The sequence below is a fragment of the Hemitrygon akajei genome, chromosome 10 (assembly GCF_048418815.1).
Source record: "Hemitrygon akajei chromosome 10, sHemAka1.3, whole genome shotgun sequence".
Taxonomy (NCBI): Eukaryota; Metazoa; Chordata; class Chondrichthyes; order Myliobatiformes; family Dasyatidae; genus Hemitrygon; species Hemitrygon akajei.
In genome coordinates, this window is record NC_133133.1 from 44762456 (window position 1) to 44780997 (window position 18542).

The following is an 18542-nucleotide window of genomic DNA, read 5'->3' on the forward strand; positions in this document are numbered from 1 at the left end:
ATTGGAGATAAATGACTGGCCTTTTACTTTAACATCGTGATGCACCATCAATAACTCTTTGAGACAGGAGGCGAGATATCGGCTTTTATTGACTGGAAGAAAGAACAAGCAGCAATTGACCACCATGCTACATCCTGGAGACTGAGGGCCGGGCTCAGGCCTCAATCCCCTTTATACCGGGGTCTGTGGGAGGAGCCACGGTCAGTGGGAGGAGCCACAGGAGCAGTCAGCGGGGGGGGGCGTGTCCAGACAGGTATATGTAGTTCACCACACATCATCTGCTTTCTCATCTCATTTAGAATGGTGTCCAAGGAAACTACATCATTTGCTGTTGGCATTCAGTCTGTCTTACTCCAAGTGCTGGGTAACCATTGCCTTTTGGAATGCAGTGCTAAATTTTTCACTGGAAGTTCAGTATATTAGGCCACTTAATTTTTCAGATTTGATATATATAACGATTATACAAAAATCCAAGAATACTCAGCAGGGCAGAGAATCTCCAATGAAACAGAAACAGAATCAATTTTGCAGATTGATAGCCGTGCATCAGAACTGAAAAAACAATCTGAAATTACTGAAGCTGAATTGTAGGGAAAAGTGGTTTGGGGGAGAGGGTGGAATGGAGAGAACAAAACAAATTTTAGTGGAGCCAGGGAAACTGAATGGCAGAACGTACGCATAGTTTGTCTAGAGAAGATGTAGAGAGGATATGAATGAAAAGAGGGAAAAAAGAAAAACTAAATGACAAACTGGAAAAGCAGAACACTGGAGATGTTGGAAGTTTGGAGTAAAAATAGAGAATGCCAGAAGTATCAGCAGGTCAAGCAATATCAATAGAGAGAGGAATGAACTTAATGTTGCTGTGTAATAATCTTTAATTAAAACTCAACAGTTCTCATACTAAGTAGAAAGACCAGTTATCCGAAATTGTTGAATTCAATATTAAGTCCTGAGGGCTGTAATTTAATCAGTCAGAAGATAAAATGCTGATCCTCAAGCTTAATTTGAAATTCAATGTAACAGTGTAGCAGCCAGAAGAGAGTTACTAGAATGTGACTGGGGTGGAAAATTAAATCAACTGCTCAGAGATACCCTGTGAACTAAACAGACGTTTTGAAAAACCATAACCTAATGTGTTTATGAAAATCTAAAGAATGCAGATGCAAGAAATATGAAACACAAGCATAAAGTGCTAGAAAAACATCAGGTCAAGAAGCAACAGTAGGAAGAGAAGCAATTTGAACCATGAAAGGAAGAAAAGCAAGTTAGTTTTCGGGTGAAGAGAAGGGCGGGGGTAAGGGATGTGTAGGACAAATAGAATGGTTGAGGTAGGATCAGCAAAATGGCTAAATGAGAACAGTTCCTAGGCCTATAAAATGGGTTGTTAATGATAACATGGTGGCACCTGCTTAGCAAGCTAGACTTACATCAGTAGAACCAGGGGAAAAAAATGAGGCAACATGGTATTAAAAGCAGAAAATGAAAAATGCTAAGAAACTCAGCAAGCCAGGCAGCATCTGCAGAAAGAGAAACGGTTAATGATTCAGATGAGGGACCCTGCATCACACCTGAGAAAGAGAGAAATAAGTTAGTATTGGCAGCACCAAAGTATGGGTGGAATAAGGGAATTTCTCTAATTGAATGAAACATGTGGCAGGTGGACTCAAGGTGTGTAATAATGTTGCTAATATGATTCTGACTTGCTGGAATATGCCCAGTAGACCAGGAAAAAAGAAAAGGCTGGCAGACAGAAATAGCCAGAAAGAAAAGGCATATTATCTAAAGTTGGTGAATTCAATATGACCTATTAAGTTTTATTCTGTTTAGCATTTCAAACATAGAGAGGACCACATCAGTAGTACAAAATGCACAGGTCATCATTACAAAATCAAAGTTGTTGCTTGAACAGGGGAGGAGAATTTATACAGGGCTAAAAAGCACTGCAACAGCTCGTTTTCGTACCACCATCAATGATAGCTCATTGAATGTTTGTTATCGCCCTTTTACAGGTTGGATTTCCAGTGCTATTGTTTTTGCAGTTATTATTGACAGTACCTGTATACAGTGAGAACATAAATGTGCAGACAGAACCTCTTGTCAATATTATGACAATGACCTTTTCCAAAAAAAGATACCAAAATAGCGCAGACTCAGAATCAGAATCAGGTTCACTGCCATGTGCTGTGAAATTTGTTAACTTAGCAGCAGCAGTTCAATGCAATCTATGATAATATGGAAAGAAAAAATAAACAAGTAAATCAATTACAGCAAGTATCTATATATATATATATATATAATAGTTAAATTTAAAATAGTGCAAAATAGAAATAATATTATTAAAAAGTGAGTTAGTGTTCATAGGATCAATGTCCATTTAGGAACTGGATGGCAGAAGGGAAGAAGCTATTCCTGAATTACTGAGGGTGTGCCTTCAGTCTTCTGGATCTCCTTCCCAATGGTAACAATGAGAAGAGGGCAAGTTTTGGTGATGAGGGTCCTTAATAACTGTCACCACCTTTCTCATTTAAGTTGTCTTGGATACTATGGAAGCTAGTACTCAAGATGGAGCTGACAAATTTTACAACTTCCTGTAGCTTCTTTCAGTCCTGTGCAGTAGCTCCCACTCATACCAGACAGCTAGTAGAGATTATCTTTCTATTCAGCTCATATTTGAACAAAACAGTGAAAAATGCAGATTAAGTAGGCACAGGACATATTGGGAGAATAAATCATGCATAAATCAGGTTCAACAATTAGATTTTTTGGATTGAAATATTCAATTTATGTTCTCAGATTGGTCAATCAAAACAGAGAAGTGGTTTGAATCTTTTACTCTCTATACCTGCTCATCTGCCATCATATAAAAGGCAAAGCAACAAAAAGATACAGGGTAGCAATTTGGCAAGATATTTTATGTTACTTCAATGATCATACCATCTAATTTTAGTGGCCTGATATCAAGGCTATACTCTACAGGTTACACTCTGCCCACTTGTTGATACTCACAGTCAGGGCTGGACTTCAGGCAGGGCAAGGCTGGGCTGCAGCCCAGGGGCCAGAGCTGCAGAGGGGCCCAGAATAGGTAGCTATCATCATGGCAGACAAAACAAAATACAAGAGCGGAGCACAGAAAAGAAAAAAGAAACAAGAAAAAGAGGACTGTGAGAAAGAAGCATTAAAAAAGACATTGAAATTGACAGAATTTTTTAAACCTGTTCTCGATGATGCAACAGTACCATCGCTCTTGTCACAGTCTGAAACCAGTGGACAAATGGAAACTTGTCCAACAGCTAGCGCTAGCACCAACGTTAGCACAGGACCACCGTCCTTGCCACCGTCAGCAACTAACGTTGAAGAGGCAGAGAGCATGACTTTGGGATTCCCAACTACAGAGGCCTCCGAACAACCAAGTTGGGCCGCCATTAATGTTAACGTTACTGCTACTGTCACTGGGGAAAGGAAACGTTAAGTGATTCAGTCTGAGCCTACTGGGCTAAGAACGGGCCTGAGTCCTGCCAGAATAAAGATGTGGATATCAAAGATTCGGAACAAATATACAAGCAGCAAAGTCGTCTTTTCTCCAAATTTCACTTCAAACACAAGCTTGTAAATGGTGAGTACATATCAAGGCAAAGGCTTTTATATTCCCCTTCCACCAGCTGTGTGTTTTGTTTTGCATGCCACATCTTCAGTGATGGTAACAGTCAGTCCATCTTCAAAACTGGCTTTAGCAACTGGAAGCATGCCGCTGAGCATTTTAGGGATCTGATCAAGGACTTTGCTGCGAAGAAATCCAGAAGAACTAGGCTTTAATTTTGAAAAACAAGCACCTGACTTTGTAAATATCTAGGCTTGTGTGTCAGTGCTGTTCCTGTTTTTTGTGGCAATAGGCTAATAGTTGACTGTTTACAAACCTAGTAAGTAATAAGTGGTCTTTACTCTGCAAGTCACACAGCACAGCAATAGGTTAGTATGTGCTGGATCTCATTTTTTAAAAAGATTGTTGGAGTATTGTCAAGTTTCCTAGTTTGCCATAGTGCCATCTCTCTTGGCCTTTTTGTCTCTCATTTCCATTTTACTTTTTCAGAACACACAGTTGAGAAAAATACCTAGATAAAAATGCTTTGGAATTGTTTGAAAAATAAGACCAATGGTATGTGCAGCAATAGCTAAATAAAGATTGAAGATTGGGTACATCATACTTCATCTCCCTCATAACTTTACTAAGCCAACTAAATCTAGGTCAATTTTTGGGTGCTTTAGATGCTGTCCTTCAAACTAAGAATCTGCATTACTTTCTGTCCTCCCTCTTAAGGCCAGTAAGTTTATAGCCTATGTATTGTACTAAACTGATGTCTTGGTCCACAGCCCCGGCCCCACTAAATCCGGCCCTGCTCACAGTCATAGGCAAACCACAATGACTTAGAGAATTGATTGGTGGATCTTGGCATACAACAGTAATTGTGATGGCAGAGCCATTGGCATCATAATTGCATGTATAAAATAGTTTAACAGTGTTTCGTGAAAGCTGATTCACAGATTCGGTAAGCGGGGCAGATGACACTAATTGTGAGTAAACACGTTTATTTACAAACAAACAGTGAAATGCTCAACCAAGTATCTATGTCAAACAAATACTTGTCTAAGACCCTCTAAGTTACACAAATACAACAGTAAGCATTCAACAAACAGGTAAGTTTGCATGTGGGCCCTCCTACCTGCAGCAGACTTTCCAGATGGTTCTTCAGGGCTAGATGCAACCCAGTCTGAAGGGAACTCCGAGCGAAATAAAGAGACAGCGTCACACAGGCACTATTCTTATACACTTGGGGTGTCTGAAACTGGAAACCAGTGATGTAGCATGCAAGCCAGCCAATGGGAGAGAGCTGCTACATCCTTCAAACAGCCCAATGAGTGACCATTTTGATGGAAGTGCCTTTCAACCAGCAGGTAAGTTAACTCTACAAGTAACCTTGAATGCTTTCTTAGGGCAACTTGATTAGTGCTTCATAGCTCCTTGGGAAACCTATGAGAGATGGTATTCAAGAACAGATGAAAAGTCAGCCCCTAATAGATCTCCCCAAATGCCACCAATCTTATGGTCAATTTACCTAAGTCCTACAGTTAGTTAATGCTCACTTTCCTGGGCACCATGGTCGTGAAGAGATGAGGAACTGATACATCATATTTACGATCAATGGCTCTCTTGTTTGTGATTACAGTCTTAGCAGGAATTACTACTTTTGCTCATATATATAGAACATAGAACAGTACGCAACAGGAGCAGGCCTTTGGCACGTGACATTCTGCTGAACTCATCTGAGGATGTCTAATAAATTTAATCCCTTCTGCTTGCACATGGTCCATATTCCTCCATTCTCTGTATATTCATGTGGCTATCCAAAATGCTTCTATTCTATCTTCCTCCACCATCACATTTGGCAGCCCATTCGAGGCACCCACCACTCTTCATGTAGAAAAACTTGCCCTTTGATCTTTCCACCCTCTCATCTTAAATGCATACCCACTTGTATTAGACATTTTGACCCTGGAAAAAACCCAGCTGTCTATTCTATATCAACCTCTCATAATTGTTGTTCTTCATGGCTTACATTCTGTAAGCAGATATTCCTTCCACTAATGCTGCACTGGTTATTAAATATTAAATATCAGAATATTTCCCCATAATCATGGACAGTGCATTCCCAAAAGAATTTCAATGCCTTGTTTTATTTTTGTGTTTAGTATATTTAGTTAATAATACATTTCTTTACAAATTACCTGAATGATTAAACATCCTTACAAAGCAAATATTCCTATAATTCTTCATTGTTTAATACATTTGTAAATACATTTTCCCACAGTATTCTTGCACAATTTATAACAGTCTTGGTAGCAACAGATTAAAGAAATAGACTGATGCTTAACTGACTGCAGAGAAAACATTTCATGAACAACTTTTCCCCATGCTTCCTGTTAGTATTTTAGTTTTATTTGCTTCCGTAATTATGAGGCCTCAATTTACCTTTAGTTGCTTTGCTAAATGAGTGCAGGAAGTGCAGGAACTTGCCACCATTGTAACAGCAAGTATTCTCATAATTTTTCACCACAAATCTAAGAATTCCACCCCCCCCCCCACTATCTCCACTAATTGTCCTTTATCTCATGCACCAAAATTCATGTTACTGTCTCATGTTCACTGTGCATTTTGAGAACTTGACAACATTCAAAGTAAGAAAGATGCAATATCATCCTGTAGGATTACTCTGCCTTTCAATAAGATAATGTCTGACCCTGTGCCTCATCCTCTTTCTGCTTGATTGCATATTCTCCCTCCATCCTTAGTGTACAAAACTGATATATTTTGATTACTTAGGAGATTAAAAAGCACAATATCTATTATTTTTCTCTGTCCATTCTCAGGTTTGTGTGCTTCTAAATTATATTCCTAGTGAGCACCTTCATATGTTTTCTCATTGTTTACTATATAATGCAAAACCATCCACAAAGACTGCAGACATAACAATGAAAGAAAATTATGAAGGACCTGTGGAATTATGAGAAAGAAGATTTGTACTTCAGACAAATCAATTAATACTTTATCTGCAAAAAGGTGCAAAATGAAAATTGAAAGAAATATATGTATATTTGCTGACCATATATAAACAAGTATATTCATCCATTCAGACTATATCTGGGTAAGTAATATAATCAAAATAGATACTAAATATGTGTATTTAAGATGATTCTGTTGGAAAAGATGCAATTATAAAAATAGCAATTGTTATATTTTATAAGAATATTGCAAATGCTAAAAATTTCCAGAGAAACACCAGGTTATTTGTCACTTTAAATCACCAGAGAGCTGAATTGTATCAATTTACATGGTCCTTTCAAGAACTCAACATAAACATAAGAGGATGAATTTTCTCCTGGGTAATGATTCTGTGGATATCACCATTTGGAGCCAATATATGGATTTCCATTGTATAGTGCATGATAACTGTTATGACATTGATTGAAGCCACCAGAGAGACACTGAAGCTGGTGAAATAGAAGTCTTTATTCAGCACAACAAGCAGGAATTTTCATGGAGATTGTCTCATAGAGGCACTCGAGCCCAAATATACATCATATTTTTATACCCTTACGATCAAAGTTAACAACATGAGATTCAATATACAAACATTTGTAATTTCAGTTGTTACAATGATGTCATTCACTTCAATATTTTAGGTCGACAATGCTTCCCTTGAATTACACACTTACAGTGGAAGACACCTCTGGATGTTCAAACACCTTTGTCCCAAAGTAATTCACACAAATAGTCCAAAGGCTTCTGAAAAAAGAGAGCCAGACACCCAAAATAAATGTTGCCAGGACTTTCTCTAAGTACACAAGTATCCAGAGTACACACATACAATTGACTGCTTATACCCATGACCATTTCTTATATGCTAAGCGGCAACATCAGTCTAATCTGGCAGTTTGAACTCAAGTCACAATGGTGTAAATAACTTAGTCCATGTTACCTGATGTGATGCAGGCCAATTAACACAACCCCATTGTCTAACGTTTGGCTGATGCATATGCATACATCTCATTATCACCATTTTGAAAACCATATCTCTTAGTCTGTGAGCTTTTAACTTCAGTTCATTGTTTGCAATTGCAACTGAAGACTGGTTTTTGCTTGAATTAATATCTGCTATATTCACATATTTCCAGAATACTCCTTAGCTCTTTGGGGAGTTAAATACTTGACAATTCATTGCTCTAGGAAAAACTAAATCACATTTTCCACGAATAAATAGTGCTTCAGAGCATAGGTTAGAGAATCTGAAGCTCATCAGTTCTTCCATATCATGTCTAAAAGTTAAGTCAGTGCTGTTAATCAAATCATGGAGTCATAGATTTCTTCAGCATTGAAACAGGCCCTTCAGCCCAACATGTCCATTACTGACCTTTTGCCCAACAAGACTAACATTATTTGACCACATCAGGACTATATCCCTCTATACATTGCCTACTCTTGTGTGTGTAAGTGCTATTAGATGTAGTAATGTTTTATTCCACCAACTCCCATGGCAATGCATTCCAGATATCAATTGCACTCTATGTAAAAAAAAGCTTACACCTCAGATCTGTTATAAATCCTTAAACCTACGCCCCATTATTTTTAATATCCCTTCTACAGGAAACATATGTTAACTATCTACTCCACACAAGCCTTTCATAATCTTATATACTTCTGTCAAGTCACCCTCAACTTTCTTTGCTCTAGGGAAAACAAGCCCATCATATCCAATTTCTCTCCATAATAAAGTCCCTCAAGCCAAACAACATTCTGGTAAATCCCTCTATACTGTCCTCAGAGCAAAAACATCCTTCTAAGAGTGTGGCAACCAGTACTGCACACTTGAAATTAATCTCTTTCTTTCCCTTTCACAAATTTTAAAATCTCACAAGGCAAACATAATAAAAAAAATTTCTACGTAACTGGCTTAAGCCAAAATGGGATTTAATATTTCTGAAGGTAGGCTCGGTAGATTTCATTTAAAGGCCGTAAATTGATTTATATTTACGCTATGTACAACATGAAAATTAATTGACAATGTTGAATAGTAAAGTTACTAAAAACCATAACCCAAAGCAATATGAATGAAAATATAGCCTGACACAAGTTTATACAAGACTTTGAAAAAAAACATTTTCTTACTAAGTGACATCATCATTTGCAAGTTTTTTGCCACAGACCAGGCACAATGGAACGGGCAAAATTGGATTATCAGTCCCTGTAAAACACATTGATAAGTAACTTTCATTGCAAAGATGGAATTACCAGCCTACCATCCTCCCCTCCGTGCAATACAGCACTCACCAATTATCAACTGCCTCCCTTATCTCGCATCAAAAACTAAGTATGGACTCAACCACATAAACACAGCCCTAATGCGCACTGCCATACTTGGTGACATACAAAAAAGCTAGATTAACTCAGCAGGTTGGGCAGCATCTGTTGAAAGAAGCAGTCAACGTTTTGGTTCGAGACCCTTCGTCAGGACTAAAGAAGGAGGGGGCAGGGGCCCTATAAAATAGGTGGGGGGAGGGTGGAAAACCAATCGGAGGAAAGATCAAGGGGTAGGGGAGGGGGAAGCAGGGAGGGGATAGGCAGGAGAGGTGAAGAAGGAATCTAAGGGGAAAGCACTATGGATAGTAGTAGAAGGCAGAGTCATGAGAGGTGATAGGCAGCTAGAAGAGGAGACAGAGTGAAGGTGGGATGGGGGAAGGGAGAGGGAGGGAATTACCGGAAGTTGGAGAATTGGATGTTCATACCAAGGGGCTGGAGGCTACCCAGAGGGTATATGAGATGTTGTTCCTCCAACCGAAGTTTGGCCTCATCATGGCAGTAGAGGAGGCCATGTATGGACATATCCGAATGGGAATGTAAGGACAGTTGAAGTGAGTGGCAACCGGGAGATCCTGTCTGTTGTGGCGGACAGAGTGTAGGTGATCGACGAAGTGGTCCCCTAATCTGCACCGGGTCTCGCCAATGTACAGGAGGCCGCTCCGGATGCAATAGCTAACCCCAACAGACTCACAAGTGAAGTGTTGCCTCACCTGGAAGGACTGTTTGGGGCCCTGAATGGTGCTAAGAGAGGAGGTGTAGGGACAGGTGTAGCACTTACACTTGCAGGGATAAGTGCCAGGTACAAGATCTTTGGGGAGGGACGTGTGGACCAGGCAGTCACGGAGGGAACGATCCCTGCGAAAAGCAGAGAGGGGTAGAGAGGGAAAGATGTCCTTAGTGGTGGGGTCCTGTTGAAGGTGGCGGAAGTTGCGGAGGATAATATGCTGGATCCGGATGCTGGTGGGGTGATAGGTGAGGACAAGGGGAACACGGTCCCTGTTGTGGTGACGGAAGGATGGGATGAGGGCCGAAGTGCGGGAAATGGAGAAGATGCGGGTGAGGTCATCATTGATGATGGCAGAAGGGAAACCACGATTCTTAAAGAAACGGGACATTTGGGATGTCCTGGAACAGAAAGCCTCATCATCGGAGCAGATGTGGCGGAGACGGAGGAACTAGGAATAGGGAATAGAATTTTTGCAATTGGCAGGGTGGGCAGAGGTATAATCAAGGTAGTTATGGTAGTCAGTGGGTTTAAAGATGTCAGTGGACAGTCTGTCTCCAGAGATGAAGACCGAGAGATCGAGAAAGGGGAGAGAAGTGTCCAAGAGGGACCAAGTGAATTTGAGGGCTGGGTAAAAGTTAGAGGCAAAGTTGATGAAATTGATGAGTTCAGCATGGGTGCAGGAAGCAGCACTAAAGTAGTCGTCAACGTATCAAAGGAAAAGTTGGGGACCAGTACCAGTATAGATTTGGAGCATAGACTGTTCCACATAACCCATGAAGAGGCAGACATAGCTAGGGCCCATGCGAGTGCCGATAGCTGCACCCTTGATCTGGAGAAAGTGGGAAGAGCCGAAAGAGAAGTTATTAAGTGTGAGTACCAGTTCCGCCAACCTGAGGAGTGTGGTGGTGTTGGGGAACTGGTGAGGTCAATTATCCAGAAAGTAGCGGAGGGCTTTGAGGCCTTCTTGATGGGGAATTGAAGTGTATAAGGATTGGACCTCCATGGTGAAAATGTAGCGGTTGGGACCAGGGAACTGGAAGTTATTGAAGAGGTGGAGGGCATGGGATGTAGCCCAGATGTAGGTGGGGAGGGACTGAACTATGGGTGACAAAATGGAGTCAAGGTAGGCAGATACAAGTTCGGTGGGACAGGAGCAGGCTGAAACTATAGGCCTACCAGGACAGTCAGGCTTATGGATCTTGGAGAGGAGGTAAAAGCGAGCAGTGCGGGGTGTGGGAATTATGAGTTTTTTGGCTGAGGATGGAAGGTCTCCGGAGTTGATAAGGGCAGTGATGGTAAGGGAGACAATGGTTTGATGTTTTTTGGTTGGGTCCTGTTCCAGGGGTAAGTAAGAGGAGGTGTCAGAGAGCTGCCGTTTGGCCTCACTGAGGTAGAGGTCCGTCCACCAGACTACTATGACACCACCTTTGTCTGCGGGTTTGATGGTGAGGTTAGGATTAGTGTGGAGAGAGTGGAGGGCAGTGCGTTCAGAGGGAGTGAGGTTGGACAAGGAGAGAGGAGTGGTGAAGTTGAGACGGTTGATGTCTTGGTGACAGTTGGAGATGAAAAGATCGAGTGCAGGTAGAAGGCCCAGTGGGGGTGTCCAGGAGGAAGAGGGTTGAAGACGGGAAAAGGGGTCATCAATAGGGGAGGGGAATCCTTGTTAAAGTAGTAGGCTCGGAGACGTAAGCGACGGAAGAAGAGTTCAGTGTCATGCCGGGCACGGAACTCACTGAGGTGTGGACGGAGGGGGACAAAAGGGAGGCCCTTGCTGAGCACAGAATGCTCTGCCTCAGAGAGGGGAAGGTCAGAGGGGATGGTGAAGACATGGCAAGGGTTGGGGCTGGGGTCAGAGGAGGGCAAAGAGTGGGAGGTCTCAGGAGGGAGAGGGGGTTTAGGATGTTCAGGGAGAGCAGGCTGAGGGGAGGATGAGGGATCAGAGGAATGGAGGGGAAATGAAGGGTGCAGGGAGGGTTGAGAGTCGCGGGGAGAATAGGGGGTAGTAGAGGAATAAGACGAGCGGTAGGACCCAGCGGCAGTAAGAGCGGTCACGGACTGGATAGGGTCAGGATCTCGGTTCAAGCTGGATCTAGAGCTATGGGTGTTTGGAGTCTGTGACCTGCAGCGCGCAAGAACTGAGGTCCAAATCAGAAGCGGGTGAATCCATGGTGCACTGGAGGCTGATGCCCATGTCCGGGAGGCCATGGTTCCAGTCGGGGTTAGAGTCAGCGGCGGATGGGTCTTCGGCCTGCCCAAGGCCTGAGAAGTCGAAGTCCAAGAGGTCGGGGTCTGGGCTGGAGGCGGTTGTCGTGGGCTGCAGACAGGCGAGCTTGTGGTCCTTCTTGGACGTGAGGAAGGAGAAGAAACGACGGTTGGAGGCGTGAATCTGGCAGAGAATGAAGTGTTGGAGTGGTCCATGGCAGACAGTTGAGAGCGAGGCCCGCAGTGGTGGCAGAGAGAGACAGGGTCCATTGGTATCTCTGCATGGCAGTGAGCATGGCTCGGAGAATCCAGCGCAAGCAGCAGAGGGAGCAATGAAACGGCGGTACCAGGGATCCTCGCTGGGCCCAAACTGGGAGGCCTGGAACCAGAGCTGGAATCCCTGCAGTACGAGATGGCAGTGGAGACACATTCCCAAAAACGAGACGTAGCTGTGGTACCGTGTCTGTGTCAGGACATGATCAAAGAGTCGAAGAGAGGCAAAGATCACAGAGGGTGAGCAGTGAGAAAGGGTCTCACTGAACTCCCGTCGAAGAGAAGATTTAAACTTCTTCAGGATAGGCATACCTCGAAGAGAATTTGTAGCGGAGTAACGAATAGTAAACACAAAGTACACTGCAGATGCTGTTGTCAAATCAAGCCATACAAAAAAGCTGGATGAACTCAGCAGGTCGGGCAGCATCCGTTGAAAGAAGTGCTTACTTGGTGAGATTGCTAATGGTGCTGCTCAGTCACTGTAACCACTGCCAATGCTAGCTAGCATCATGCATGCACAAAATTCAATAAACAATGCTTATTTTTTTAAATCACGAATTCTCACAGAACCCCTAGTGACCACTCACAGAATCCTAGTTGAGAAACCCTACCTTAGTCAATCTTCCTGACTATTCACAAATCACTAAGTTCCATATCATCTACATATTTACTTATCTTCTGTATTTGCATTCAAGTTGTTAATAGATAATACGAACTGCAATGGTTCCAGCATTAATTTTTGTTGTACACCACCAGTCACAGACATCCTTTCAGAGAATCATCCTTCCAACACTACCCTCAACCTCCTCTCTACAAACCAATTTAGGATCCAATTAGCCAGTTCATGTTGAATCTCATAGGCCTTAACTTTCCAGACCCATCACTATGCAGGATCTTATCAAATGCCTTACTAAAGTTCACATTGTCACGTGCACGCAACCCTGTAAAAGTATCAGCAGCAATTGAACACACCTGGAGTCTGGTTTTGCTGTTAACAACCACTATTTTATTAGTAACTACGTCATATAATAACTTAACCAGGTAATCCAAAAGTTAGGTGTTATGCATATATAGGTGTATAGATAAAGTTTCCTGAACAAATTCAAGCTCAGGTGGTAAGAGTTACAGTCTTACGATGGTATGTAAGGGAAGTTCAGTTCAATCCTCAGGTAATCTAATGCAAGATATTTGTAATCCAAAAGCAAATGTTGTGAGAAGGCAATTACGTCGATATTCCACAGATTCCACGACAGCAATACAAAATAACAGTAGCAATAGGTTTTATCTCCAAAGTTGTTCCACTCCACACATGAAGTATCACCAACAGTGATGTTCAACGAATATCCTTTCAATGCAACTCGAATTCAGCTACGGGACATCTCAAAGTGGTGGCCACAGGATACTCAAACAGAATCCATATATGGATTATCACCAACAGTAGCTTATCACAAAGGGGTCCTTCTTTCAGGGAAAACTACCATCCAGGCATGGGTAAACATACCGGTAGATTCCACAAGGCTAACCCAACCACACAATGTGATAGCCACTTATCAAGTTCCACGACATACGAAATAACTCTTACAGTGATTTGCCACAGGTATGCCTTCTTCAATGAAATACCACACCCAGGCAAGGGTAAACACACACGTGGTATTCACAAAGGTTTCCCCTCACCAGAGAACCCACTCCTGTGGATTAACTATGTGACAATCACACTTTCGTATTCGAATGGAATCAAACTCACCCTTATGGGCTACTCGGAGAGTCCAAACAGTGATCTTTTTGTCACTAGGTTTCTTCTGTTTCAACCCTTCCTCTCCTCTCCTCTCTCTGCAAACTTCTTCTAGTTGCAGCACTTGTGAGAGTCACTTATCAATACTCTGGATCGATCTCAACTCACCCCTTTTGGGCTACTGAAAGTTTAAACCAGCGACCCCACTCACTAGTGTCTTTCATTGATCAAAACCATCTCAACTCTGAGCATGTGTCTTTCTGTGTGTCCGTGAGAGGATCATCTGACCTTGCTTATTCAAAACAAGCTGCGAGAAACCATAAAAATTCATTGTCCATCAAATAACTCCACCTCTCTTCCACCATGGCAACCCAGAAGCCGTAGTGTCCTTGTATAAGTCCAAACAAGAGCTGCTCACTGTAGCAACCCAGCAATTTTGTAATCAGTAGAAATCTAACAGTGTCCAGAAGTCAGTCTCATTCCCTTGGCATTTTAAAGCGACAGTCCACAGAAAAAATGAACCCTAGGGGAATATAACAACATGGACAACCATCCTGCCTTCATCAATTTGCTTAGTTATCAAATCAACTTAAAATTTCTTAACTTACATTATTGCAGATCTTTTTTCAAAGATAATACATTTCTACACAGAAAACCTGCGTGGTTAAGTAAATTTACATCAGCGCATATTCTTGTTTTTTCTTTGTTTAATATATTTGTGATTACATTTTCCCACAAAATTCTTATACAATTTATAATAATTCTGACAGTAATCAATGAGGGAAAGTAGAGAATAAACACTTCAGGGGCTTCTTTACATTCTGTATACTCAGTGGCCACTTTATTGGGTATAGCTGCTCTTAGTGCAAATACCTAATCTGCCAATCATGTGACAGCAACTCAATGCATAAAAAGCATGCAGACATGGTCAAAAGGTTCAGTTATTGTCCAGACCAACATCAGAATTGGGAAGAAATGTGATCTAAGTGACTTTGACTATGGAATGATTATTGGATCTAGACAGGGTAGTTTGAGTATCTCAGAAACTGCTGGTTTCCTGAAATTTTCATGTACAACAATCTGTAGAGTTTACAGAGAGTGGCCAAACTAGTTCAAGCAGACAGGAAGGCAACAACAACTCAAATAAGCACACATTACAACAGTGATGTGCAGAAGAACATCTCTGAATGAACATGTCAAATCTTGAAGTGGACGGCCTACAGCAGCAGAAGACCACAAACATACACTCATTAGCCACTTTAGGTACAGGAGGTAGCTAATAAAGTGGCCAGTGAGTTTGAACTCTCCTGTCAGATGATAAAAACAATTCCTAATCATTATTTTTATTTGGGGTTTATTTGTTCAATGTTAGCTGTCTCCAATAGGTGCCCACATTCAAGTTAAATTGTTTGCTTATTTCAATCCCATTTACTTACTGTATCTTTATTGCTTCTTAATATTTAGTTATCTGTTTCATTTCCCCTGGGGCATTAGCTCAGTATCAGTAAGTCTGGTTATTTTTTTCTCTTTTTACAATGTAACCAATAAGCCTGGAATCATCCTAGTTAGCTTTTCTAACAACTTTCCAATGAACCTATGACATTTTTTCTTTCAGAAAGAGGATTGCAATAAAGCAGATTTAGCTTCACTTCAAATCTGAAAAAGGTTAGTATGCATTATGGTGCAGTTTCTTCTAGGTGAAACCCAGGATGTCATATAAATACCAACTAATTAATTAAGTATGAATAATGTTTCTGATATCAGCTCTGGAAAAGCTATACTGTTGTTGGCTTGGTTGGTCATACAATAATAAATCAGTTTAAGAAAGCCAATCCCCTTTCAAATCTTGATTGTTCTTTAAAGAAGATACTTCATTGAATTCTAGTGATGGATGTGTTGGTGGTCCTGACCTATAATCTCTGTTGTTTCTGACAGACTGCAGTTATATTCCCCTAATAACTGTAGCTCAGGACTCTGTGTGATGCACCTTATCTTTATGTAGAGCTGCCACAATCTGCCTACTTGCAAAGTATGCAGAGAAATACAACTTGGCTCTCTGCTAATTATTTTGTTTACTAAAATGCTTTTCTGTAATATCTGGCTGTCCTGCAGAACCTTGAAAAAGTAAATGACAGAAAGACATACAATTTGATTTTGTTGCTCTAGTTTTATTTTTGTTTACAATATGTTTAGATAACACTTAATGGGAGCCATATATAAATCTTTCTATCTATAAATCTGAAGAACACATCCTTTCATTTTGTTGTGCTTTTCTTCTTTTAGTGACATTTGTTTCATTGGCATACTCCTGGAATTTTAAGAGTTGTATCCTTCTGGGATAGAACTAGATTTTGTTTAGTCCGTAGTACTGAAGATTATTGTACAATGAGTAACAGGTAATACACATGCTTTCTGTTCCAGCAGGCATTGGCTTAGATTTGCAGCATTATATCCACAGGTAAAGTTCCTGACACTTACTAAATGATGCACTGAGACTGGGAGTGATCAGTTTTGAGAGGAGAACTTAGAAGTACAGCTTACCAGATGGATGTTCTGCATGGACCAGAACTGCATGCAAAAACCAAATAGGATATCTGAAACATCTCCCCTTGACGCTGTTGCTCTTCCCACAACTACCTCTATCAGGTCACCCCTTGCCTCCTATGCTGCAGTGAATAAAGCTGCTGCCCATCTATTTGTACTGATTAGCTCTGTCTACTGTATACATATCTCCAGCTAAACATGAAGTTCAAACATGTTCAGATCAAAGCCTAGATAGCCTGACATGAATCACTGTCTACAAGGTTCATATTAGGAGAGTGATCAATACGGCACGAATAACACTCAGGAAGTTCAATACAATCCAAGACATAGCAGCTTTTTGGATTGGTACCATAAATATTTATTCCTTCCTCTATTGACACAGAACGGCTGTAGTGTGTATCATCTTCAAAATGCACTGCAGGTTTTTGCACAGGTTAATTTGAAAATTACTCCACACCCCATGACCTTTGCGACCATGAACAAAAAGGTCAACAAGTGCATTGGAACAACATTGGCTTCAGGTTTCTCAATTATTCTTGAGAACATGCTAGTGAGCACAGAATTGCTGCAGACCTTCTAGTAATGGAATTCCCACAATTTTGTTGGATAGGAATTTCCTGGATTTAGACTGAGTGACAATGAAGTGGCACTACATTACCAAGTCAGGCTCCCCAGCAGGCTCTCCACCAAATTCCATGCTGTGCTGATTGGGAAATACATTTTCCAGCAGTGGTCTGGAGGTGTAGAGAGATTGTATGCCCGAAGTGAGAATTAGCTAGTCAAACAGGAAACTGGGAAATGATAAGGCATCAGAAGTAATGCAGTTGAAGGTGAGAAGAGACTGAATGAGACAGAAAGAAAAGAGCCACCGTGGGAAGGAAACCATTGGTCTACCAGGACAAACTTGCTTTTGGATCTTAGGAATAAGAATTATTGTAGGACTATGAGAAATTATAGAGAAGATCTCCGGAAGAAATGAAGTTAGTGATTGTTTGGGAAACAATTATCTGACATTTTCTGGTGGAGTGCTGGTGCAGATAGAGTTATGATCACATGTCATAGATCTTTTACATACAGCATGAAACATGAAGAGCTCAATGAAACTAAGTACAGTGTATTCGAGCATTGTAGTCTGATTATTGAACTTTACAAAATGTTACTATCCTTCTTCTTAGTTAGTTTCTTCAGGTAGACTTACTTTCATCCTTGATTTGTGGGTTCTAAGGTGGTGAAAGAAACAAATATAGGAAAAGACAGGGATTAATATCATTGCTCACATCATGAAGCAAATGTAATATCTGTGGGCAGCCAAATTTAAGGAGACTATTCCTTCTCAGTTAATGCAGTCAAAGGCATTTCTCAGGTCAATAATGGTCACATGTAATAGCTGGTGCAGCTCTCTGCATTTTTAAACAGCTATTGCAGAGAGGATCATGTCTACTGTGCCCCAGGATGATCCAAATCTATACTGTTCATTCAGAGAGCTGTTCTTTGGCCACTGGAAGAAGGAAGGCCCTGGTGATGACTTTTCTTGTGGGTACAATTAAACCTCTCTAGCTCCCAGTGTCATATTTGTCTCTTATGCAATCCAGACGGCAGTTAAGACACACGTCAATGCTTCAAACAGTGGCTGTTTTAAATCAAGATTATTGCCCACAACTAATACTACATTTATTACAGATGGAGGCAAGACCATTAATGGATTTGAAACCAAGTTAAAAGTCATTGTTGAACTAGAAAGTAATGTAAGTCAGTGAACAAGCAGAAAACATGCAAACAAGTCTTTTTGAAGTTATGGATTCCACTGTTTTGAATTAGCTCCAGTTTCTACAGAGTAACTTGGTTCTACACTTGCCATTATTATGTTGACATTACTGTAATCCACTGAAAGAGATGTAAGTTCTCTCTCTCTCTCTCTCTCTCTCTCTCTCTCTCTTATATATATATATATATATAAAGCTTCAGAGCTGGCCTCTGATGAAACTTGAAACAATTGACTCCTTTTCTCTCTTAGTACATATGTTTGAGGTGTTGAGAATTTCCAGCAATACCCTTTATAATATAAATGCAATTCTATTCTTATCAAGGTTCTGTTAAGGATATGCGACCTGCGCTTTCTCCTTTTCCACATGTACAGCAAAAGTTACTCTTTT